This window comes from Scyliorhinus canicula, chromosome 16, assembly GCF_902713615.1.
Source record: "Scyliorhinus canicula chromosome 16, sScyCan1.1, whole genome shotgun sequence".
Classification (NCBI taxonomy): Eukaryota; Metazoa; Chordata; class Chondrichthyes; order Carcharhiniformes; family Scyliorhinidae; genus Scyliorhinus; species Scyliorhinus canicula.
This window is the reverse complement of record NC_052161.1, coordinates 68,680,965-68,690,849: the sequence shown is the minus strand read 5'-3', so window position 1 is coordinate 68,690,849 and position 9,885 is coordinate 68,680,965.

The following is a 9,885-nucleotide window of genomic DNA, read 5'->3' as shown; positions in this document are numbered from 1 at the left end:
TTTTGGTTAGGCTGGAGTTTTGCCTCATTTGATACCAGGTTTGGAGCGTGACTACTACCACTGAGCTAATCGAGTGCTTGGATGGCCCGGGGGGGGGACGGGGGGGGGGGGGCGTGGATTGTGACTAGGGCTCGGGCGGACATCCCTATGCAGGAACTCTCCTCCACCTTCACCCATTCCAGTCCCGGTTCCTTCACCCATCCCCTCACTCTTTCTGCTGTGGCCGCCCAATGGTAGAACTACAGGTTTGAGACGGCCAGGTCTCCCATGTTTCTTTTCCTTTATAGGACCTTCTTTTGGGTCCTTGCTGCCATGTGTGATCAGTGGAAGCCAGTCTATTGCCCCTCTCACCCATCCCGGCTTTCCTCCTGGGTACGTCTGGTGTTTTGAAACAGAGTATTAATAGTCACTCGGATGAACTGCAGGGTAGCGGTAAGAGACTTAGTGAGATGGAAGATAGAATCCTCAATGTGGAGAATGCTATTTCTTCAGTCAAGGCTCCACTGCAATCCTTCACAGCGCCAGGGTCCCAGGTTCGATTCCCGGCTTAGATCACTATCTGTGTGGAGTCTGCACCTTCTCCGTGTGTCTGCGTGGGTTTCCTCCGGGTGCTCAGGTTTTCTCCCACAAATCCCAGAAGACGTGCTGTTTGGTGAATTAGACATTCTGAATTCTCCCTCAGTGTACTCGAACAGGCACCGGAATGTGGTCATGAGGGGCTTTTCACAGTATCTTCATTGCAGTGTTAATGTAAGCCTACTTGTGACAATAAAGATATTATTATTAAAGATATTATTCGAGAATCAGCTGAATGGCATAGCAGATATTTTGATGGATCTGGAAAATCAGGGCCAGTGGAAGAATATCTGTGTGATCGCTTTTCCAGAGGAAGCTGAAGGCTGGCGGCCACAATTTCTTAACCTTGACATGAAGGCAGGGCGGATCAAGCTCAAAGGGGCGCATCATATCCTATCCTCGAGGCCAATGGACAATCATTGTCCAGGGCCTATTGTCATACGTTTCCATATCTTTAGGGACCACCAGAGAGTTTTGGAGGCTGCGAGGCATGGTGGGACTTGGCTCTGTGAAGGGGGCGAAAGCCTCGTTCTTCCAGGACTTCTCGACAGCAGTGCAGCAAAATATGTAAAGGCTTCGATGTGGTCAGGAATTGTTTGAAGGGGACTCCTCTCCACACCAGGAAACGTCTCTCCCAAACCCTCCTGACCCAGTGAGAAGGAAGGGAAAAAACAGAGAAGGAGAAGGGGGAAAAATAAAAGTAAATAAATAGCAAGGAAAGAGAGAAAGGAAGGAAGGGAGGAAGGTAACCAACCACAATCCCCCCACTCCCCCAACAAAAAAAAGGAAACCCAAAGCCCGAGGCAGACCCAGCGAGAGCAGAGGAGCGGGGGAAGTGAGAGCACCCCCAGGGGAAGGAACAGCAGCGGAGAAAGAAAGAGAGACAGACAGATGGCTGGAGGAAAGAAAAACACCAAGGTGAAGGGACAGCGAGTCGCAAGCAGCAGCAGCGAGGATAAGGCGCCTGAGCAGCGGACGCGCAGGCAGGCGGCCCCACAAGACGAGGCAGAGGTACAGGCGAGCCTGAAAGGGAAAACGATGACAGACCAAGCAGCGGAGCGTGAGCAGGACGCAGCGACCAGCATAAAGGAGGCCCTCTGGTCGGAGCTCCAAGCACTGATGAAGGAGACGACGCACAAAATGCAGCAGACCATCGAAGGCCTGGAAAGGGAAGTGAAGGCGCAGAAAAAAATGCTTTTGAGTTTTTGAGTGAAGCAGCCACCTCGGACCAGAGCAACAGGGTGATAACCCTAGAACCTGAGGTCAAAAGATTAGTAACGGCCCTGGGGAGCCTGAGGGAAAGTGGAGGACCAGGAAAATAGGTCCAGATGGCAGAACATTAAAATAGTGGGTCTGCCAGAGGGGATAGAGGGCAAAGACCCAACAGGCTACATCACCCAAATGATGGGCAAGCTAGTGGGAAAGGAGGTATTCGCAAACCCACCGGAAATAGACAGGGCACACAGGGTGCTCAGACCCAAGCCCAAAGCCGGGGACCAGCCCAGAGAAATTATTGCGAAGCTGCACCGGTTCCAAGACCGGGAGAGAATCCTAAAGTGGGCCCGGCAAACGAAACGCAGCACGTGGGAAGCGAAGACCATAAGGGTGAATCAGGACATTGGGGCGGACCTGGCCAAAAAAACGGGCTGAATTCAACAAGGCAAAATCAGCACTGCACAAAAGCAAGGTAAAATTTGGGATGTTATACCCGGCCAAACTCTGGGTAACATTTGAGGGGAAAGAGCTGTATTTTAACACCCAGCGGCGGCTGATGGGTTTTCCGAGCGAACAAGCTGTGGGAGGAGCACATGCAACTGCAATGAAAGATATGGGGATGGAAAAAGACGGGAAAACAAGAACAAACAGCGGAGGACAGACCGCAAACAAGGACAATGGACTCATGAACTGTGCACTGTGTGTTATGCCTTGCGCGGGACTGTGCTGTCTTGTCTCAGAGCTTGTCTCCTCTCTCAATGCAATGTGGGGGAATGGAGCGAGGGAACTGAGGGTGAGGAAAGCAAACAGGAGGGTGAGACAAGGGCCAGTAGGAGAAAGGTTAAACAGGGCCAGCACTGGGCAAATACTGGGAGGAAGGCCACCGTACTAGCGAGGAGGGCCAGCACGTGAGGGCAGGAAGGAAGGAGGGGGAGACCCTGGAACATGCAGGGGAGGGGGGGAGAGAACGCAGGGGGACACACAAAGGGACAGGGGTTGGGGGAGGGGAGAGGAATCTGGGGAAGAACACAGAACAAAAGAGAAGCAGAGAGAAGGGTGAGATAGTGAAGCAGTACAGACATAGACCTCGGCGGGTATGGAGCAGGGCGCGGAACCAAGAGGGTGCCGCAAACAGCCATTCGAGAGGGCATCAGGGCGGAGGGAGACCCCAGAGCGCAGGGGCGCACCCGTGTGGCCACATTGGGTGCCCCCTGGGCAAAGGGAAACCCCTTAGTGCTGGGGCCCGACCCCATGGTGAGAACGGTGACCCTGGCCATTTTGGACGTCCCCCTAGCAAAGGGAAACCCGGAGTCCAGCGGCGCGTCCACCAGGTAATTATGGGTGATCCCACAGGACCGGGGGGTCAGAAACCCCCCACCAGGATTGTTACCTGGCATGTAAGGGGACTCAACGGCCCAGTGAAAAGATCCAGAGTGTTCGCCGACCGAAGAAGCCTAAAAACAGACATAATCTACCTACAAGAGACGCACCTGAGGGAGAAGGACTGACTGCTGGTAAGGAAGGGCTGGGTGGGACAGACGTACCACTCATGCTACGGGACGAGGGCTGGGGGGGTAGCAATATTAATTAGCAAAAGGACGAAGTTTACGGGAGCCAAGACAGTTATGGACCCAGGGGGAAGGTACGTCATGGTCAGCGGTGTCCTGGAAGGGACACCTGTCGTACTGGTAAATGTGTACTCTCCCAACTGGGACGACTCAGAATTCATAAAGACGACGATGGCGGAAATCCCCGACCTTGACACACACCGACTGATTATGGGGGGTGACTTCAATTGCGTTCAGGACCCATTGACCGACCGATCAAACCCCAGAACAAGGAAAACATCTGGCATGGCTGGGGAGCTAGGGGCCTTCATGGAACAGATGGGGGCGGTGGACCCATGGAAGTTCCTGCACCCCGGAGAATAGGAGTTCTCAATCTTTTCGCAGGTGCACAAGATATACACTCGTATCGACCTCTTTGCAGTGGGGAAATCGGTGCTTCCAGGGATCACGGGAACGGACTACTCCACGATCGTTATCTCCGACCATGTTCCACATTATATGGATGTGATGTTAGAGACAGGCTGGGCCCAGCGCCCCACATGGAGGCTGGACACGGACCCCCTGGCCAACAGGGCTTTCTGCCGAAAAATATCACAGGCCATAGGCGATTACGTTAGTAACAACCAAAACGGGGATGTCTCACCCGCCACGTTTTTGGAGGCACTGAAGGCCGTGATCAGAGGAAAGATCATAGCCTACAAGGCAAGTGGAGATAGGGAAGAGAGGGTGGCCAGGCAACAGCTAGTGGACTCCATTCTGGAAGTCGATAAAAAGTACTCCGAGGCCCCACTGTAGAGCTGCTGGCGGAGAGGAAAGAGCTGCAAATGGACTTTAACCTGCTATCCACTAGGAAAGCAGTGTACCAACTCCGCCAGACATGGGGGACCTTCTACGAACACGGAGACAAGGCTGGCCGCCTGTTGGCTCACCAGCTGAGAAAACAGGCAGTCACGAGGGAAATAGCGCAGGTTAAGGATAGCAAAGGCAGACTGGTAACAGAGCCAGAGGTCAATTGGGTATTCGAGACCTTCTATCGGGGACTGTACACCTCCGAGCCCCCCCGACGGGGATGCGGGAATGAAATAGTTCCTAGACAGACTGGAACTACCAGTGGTGGGGGAAGACAGACGGGGGAGCTGGAAGCACCAATATACCTGGGAGAAATCATGGAGAGCATTAGCTCCATGCAGGCGGGGAAGGCAACGGGACCCAACGGGTTCCCGGAGGAATTCGACAAAAAATTTGCACCAGTCCTGGCCCCACACCTAAGGGACATGTTCGCGGACTCAGTGGTAGGGGGCACCCTGCCCCCAACGCTAGCGCAGGCCACAATCTTATTAATACCCAAAAAAGATAAAGATCTGATGGAATACGGATTATACAGACCCATTTCACTGCTGAACGTGGAAGCGAAAATACTCACAAAGGTCCTGACCAAAAGGCTGGAGAGCTGCGTACCAGAGGTGGTCACAGAGGACCAATCAGGCTTTGTCAAGAGTAGGCAGCTCACTGCGAACATTAGGCGGCTGCTGAATGTTGACCCCCCCCCCCCCCCCCCCCCCCCCCCCCCCCCCCGGGAGAGAACACCAGAGGTGATCGTCTCCCTGGATGCAGAAAAGGCCTTTGACAGAGTCGAATGGAGCTACCTCCTCGAGGTACTGGAATGGTTTGGGCGAGGAGCGGGATTCACCGCCTGGGTGAGGCTCCTGTACAATGCTCCCAAAGCGAGTGTCCAAAATAATACCACCAGCTCTGAATATTTCCAGCTACAGAGAGGAACAAGACAGGGCTATCGAACCCCTGGCGTTAGCCCTGCGGGACGCAAAAAGCTGGAAGGGAATCCGGAGAGGAGATAGAGCACAGAGTCTCACTATATGCAGATGACCTGCTCTTCTATGTCTCGAATCCACAGGAGGGACTGAAGGCAATACTGCAAATACTGAAAGAGTTCAGAACCTTCTCGGGCTACAACCTTAACTAGGCAAAAGCGAGACATTCCCAGTGAACCCAAAAGGGAGAGGGACAGAGATGAAGGGGCTGCGGTTCAAAACGGCCCAGAACAGATTCCGTTACCTGGGGATCCAAATAGCCAGAGACTGGACACAGATCCACAAGTGGAATCTGACCAGCCTGGTGGAGGAAGTAAGAAAATACCTTCAACGGTGGGGCTCACTCCCATTCTCCCTGGCGGGAAGAGTGCAGACGATCAAGGTGAATGTACTGCCAAGGTTCCTCTTCCTGTTTAGATCCATCCCATTCTTCACCCCCAAGGCCTTTTTCCAAAACATAGACAGGCTAATCATGGTGTTTGTGGGGGGGGGGGGGGGGGGGGGGGGAAGCAAGAACCCGAGAATTCCCAAACCGACACTGCAAAGAGGGAAAGTCAGAGGGGGCCTGGTTCTACCGAACCTACAATACTACCACTGGGCAGCAACGGCATAAAAAGTGAGGGGATGGGTACAAGAACCTGACACAGATTGGGTACAAATGGAGGAGGCATCCTTGTAAAGGAACAACCCTCCAGGCCCTGGCCACAGCAGCACTCCCATCCTCCTCAACAAGAGCCCAGTGGTAGCGGCCACGCTGAGAACGTGGACCCAGTTGAGACAGCACTTTGGGATAACCAAAATATCCCTTATGGCTCCCATCTGCGGCATTCACAGATTCCCCCCAGCCATGCTAGATACCACCTTCAAAAGATGGAGGCGGGACGGGGGCACACTGACAGTCGGGGATTTCTATGTAGGGCGCAGACTGGCGACACTGGACAAACTGACGAGGAAGTGGAAACTATCAAGAGGACAGGAATGGAGACACCTCCAAATAAAGCACTTAGTCCGCAAAGAGACAGTAGGGTACCTCGGGGCCCCAGAAAGCACACTACTAGAAGACCAGATAGGCACAAGCAGCGAGAAGGGGGGCTATGTGGGAAAATATACGGACAGCTACTGGACAGAGCCCACCACTGGAAGGGACCAGCCAAAAATGGGAGGACGAACTGGGGACAGAGGGAGGATGGGCCTCTGGACCAAAGCACTGAGCAGGGTGAGCTCCACCTCCTCCTGCGCAAGGCTAAGCCTAATGAAGCTCAAAATGGTGCCAAGAGCACACCTGAATGAGCAAGTCCTTCCCAGAGGTGGAGGACAAATGTGAACGGTGCCAGAGGGGCCCGGCCAACCACACCCACATGTTTTGGGCTTGCCCCAAGCTTGCTGGGTTCTGGACAGCCTTTTCCGAGGCAATGTCCAAGGTTGTGGGTTTGAGGGTGAAGTCATGCCCAATAGTGGCAATCTTTGGGGTATCGGAGCAGCCAGAGTGACACATGGGGAAGGAGGCCAACGTCCCCAATCGCACGCTGGAAAATCCTGCTCGGCTGGCGATCAGCAGCATCACCCAAAGCTGCAGACTGGCTCGCTGATCTCTCGGAATTTCTCCAACTGGAGAAGATTAAGTATGCCGTCTGAGGGTCAGAGGAAGGCTTCCTGGATACTTAGGGGCAGTTCGTCAGCCTGTTCCAAAATCTGTTTGAGGCCAGCAACGAGGAGTAAGCCAGGGGAAAAAAAAGATGAAGAACCAAAGGACTGCGCAACCCCGGGGTGGGGGGAATGGGGGAAACCACAAGAGAAGAGGAAGGGGAGGTGGAAGGGGGATATCATAGACCAATCCATAGGGCAGCAAAATGTACGTACAGTTTGCCAAATGAAGGACAAAACAAACCTCTCTGTAAAATAAAGCAAATTAGCATGGGCAAGAAAAATGTTATGTGTATAAGGAACTGTTTATAAATGGCCTCCTTCTGCACTGTAAATTCTATGAAATTAGAAAAGCCAATAAAACGATTTTCAAGCAAAAAGGAATTGTTTGAAGGCTTTTGGAATTCAGTATGCCCTACAGTACCCTGCTGTCCTGAGGGTCACTCTTGAAGGGTCTGTTATGACGTTTGACAATCCTGCTGAGACTTTGGCTTTTTTAATCCATAAAAAACAATGATTTGGAATCATGATCCGCAGTTCCTTATTCATCCTGGACTGTAACTCCTGTAATGACTTCCTTGTGTTAACGGTGGCAATCCTGTGATTGAGCCATGAGACCACTTTTGCCGATTATCTTGTTTAGAATCATATTCTGCAGTTCGTCATTAATCCTTGAATATATCCCCTTGTGATTGCATCTCTTAACTGATCCAGTTACTTTATTTATCACATTGATGGGAACAATCCTATGAGTAAGCAGGCTAGTGAATCTTTGCTTGAAACCTGGTATCCTGATGATTTGAAGGACACTGATTCAACCTATCCCCTGTAATTTCATCTCTTAACTGATCCGGCTGTGTGATTTATCACATTGGTGGGGCCATCCTGTGAGTGAAGAATTGTTGCTGGTTAGTCTGTTATCCCGATGAGTCTAAGGAAGATCCATTCATCCTTACCCCTTGTAATTTCATCTCTTAATTGATCCTATTATGTGATTTATCACATTGATAGGGGAAACCCTGCGATTGAGCATGATAGCTAATTTTCACTATCCTGATGAACCCAGGAACATACGTTTATCCTTAATGGTGTGCATCCTGCAATGTACTTCTTGTTTTTAAAGGAGTGTGTTGTGTAGGTTGCATGGTATTAGAGCTGTGTGATTTTTAAAATCCGTTTTCTCATTTTATTTACATATCAACAGCTTTCAAACTGACCTCACATTTCTACAGCGGGATTTAAACATCAGTGAAAATAGAATTTTGGATATTGCCAGAGCAATGGGTTTAAAGATTGCAAAGAAAAAGGTGGATATGTCAGGCGGTACTGCAGAGGACCATAAAATAGCGACACTATCACTACCATTGGCTGTGCGAAGTAAACCCCCAGGTCACAAAAGAAAATGTAAAACATTGTAGAAATCCGTTTTCTCATTTTATAATCCTGGTGTATATATAGCTGTGGACGTTTTCACCTGATATCCTTTATTCGAACTATGATTAAAATGATTACCGCCACTGAAGATAGGTGGGTAAATGGTTTATGATGAACATGATGGATAGGGCCCTTTGAATCCTCACATTGGGTGAGGAAAACCTATGGGCTTGCATATTTTTGTATTTTAGTTGTTTTGGGGTTATACAATCCTTGATTAACTCCTGTTATGGTACAGACTATATATCCTGAGAAGAGGTTTGACATTGCTTCATTGGGGCCTCCAGTATAGCTGGAGATGGGGGAAACTTCCTTTAGTGCACACCCAAATGTGGCTGGAAAATCCATGGCGGTTTATTTGCCATTTTAACTGTGCTAATATCCTATAGTTTTGTGGTTAAATAAGCAATGGCAGTTGCTGCTATAAAGACTTATTCCTGGAATGTGTGGGGAATTCATATCCTAGTAAAAGATCTTGTCTTAAGGAGAAAGTTGACATAGCTCTTTTGCAAGAAACCCATCTGGATGAAGGGAGCACATCAAACTTGAGGACTGGGTGGGGCAGGTGTTTTGTTTCTTTCAGTTGAGGGGTAGCAGCGTTGGTTAATAAAGATCTGTCTGCAAAGATATGTGAAAGACAAAGGGTGTATGTATCTGGTTATCAAGAGGCTGGTCACTGGAGAGAACGTGTTGATAATGGATGTATATGGTCCCCCTAATTATTTCTCAAACTGTCACTAAGGTCTTTATGAACTTTGCTGAATTGGCCTCTGATTATTCATTTATTGGTAGTGATTTCAATTGCCATCTTAACCTGTCAATTGACAAACTTCCTGTCACATGGAGCTCTCCTACACTGCAAAAGTTTTTTTTCAGCCCTCGTTGTTGTCACGCCAAGATTGACTATTTTGTTGTACCAAAAGTGACCCTACTGTTGGTTGGCTCTGGTACCTTATGTAATAGTGTGATCTCTGACCATGCTGCAGTCTTTTTAGAATTTCTTCACAGTGGGCCCACCCATGGCCCATGTCCAGGGGATTTGATGCATCTTTACTTAAAGACCCAAAATTCTATCTCATACTTCAAGACTGAATTTGGTGTTTTTTTAAAATCGATTAACTTCCTTTCTGATGTGAGCTCCTCTATTGTGTGTGACCTGCAAAGCCTTTGTTAGAGGTTTAATGATCTCGTTCTCAACCAGAAAGAGGCATAGATAGATGGAGCAGCAACGTCAGTTAGAGGTCTGGTTAGCTGAACTGGTGAGTGTGAGGGGTAGGAATTCTCGTTATGCAATTGAAGGAAATTAGTGTAGTTCAGCAGAACTGGATTCTTTTTGACCCAGCATTCAGAGAGGAGTTGGAGGTTTGCTAAGTAGAAGTTGTATGAATTGGGGAACAAACCAAGTAGGTATTTAGTATTTCTTATGAGGAAGAAATCAGACTGTAATGGAAACAAGGCAGAAGTTATCAACAAGGCTTTTATGAGCTTCAATGCCATTTTGTATAAATCAGATCAAGTCGAGGACACCTCAGTAGTTATGGAATTTTTTCTTCAGTCTCAGAGTTGGAGAAAAAGCTTTGAATACTCCAATTTCCAGGGTGGAGGAAGTCTCTGCCATA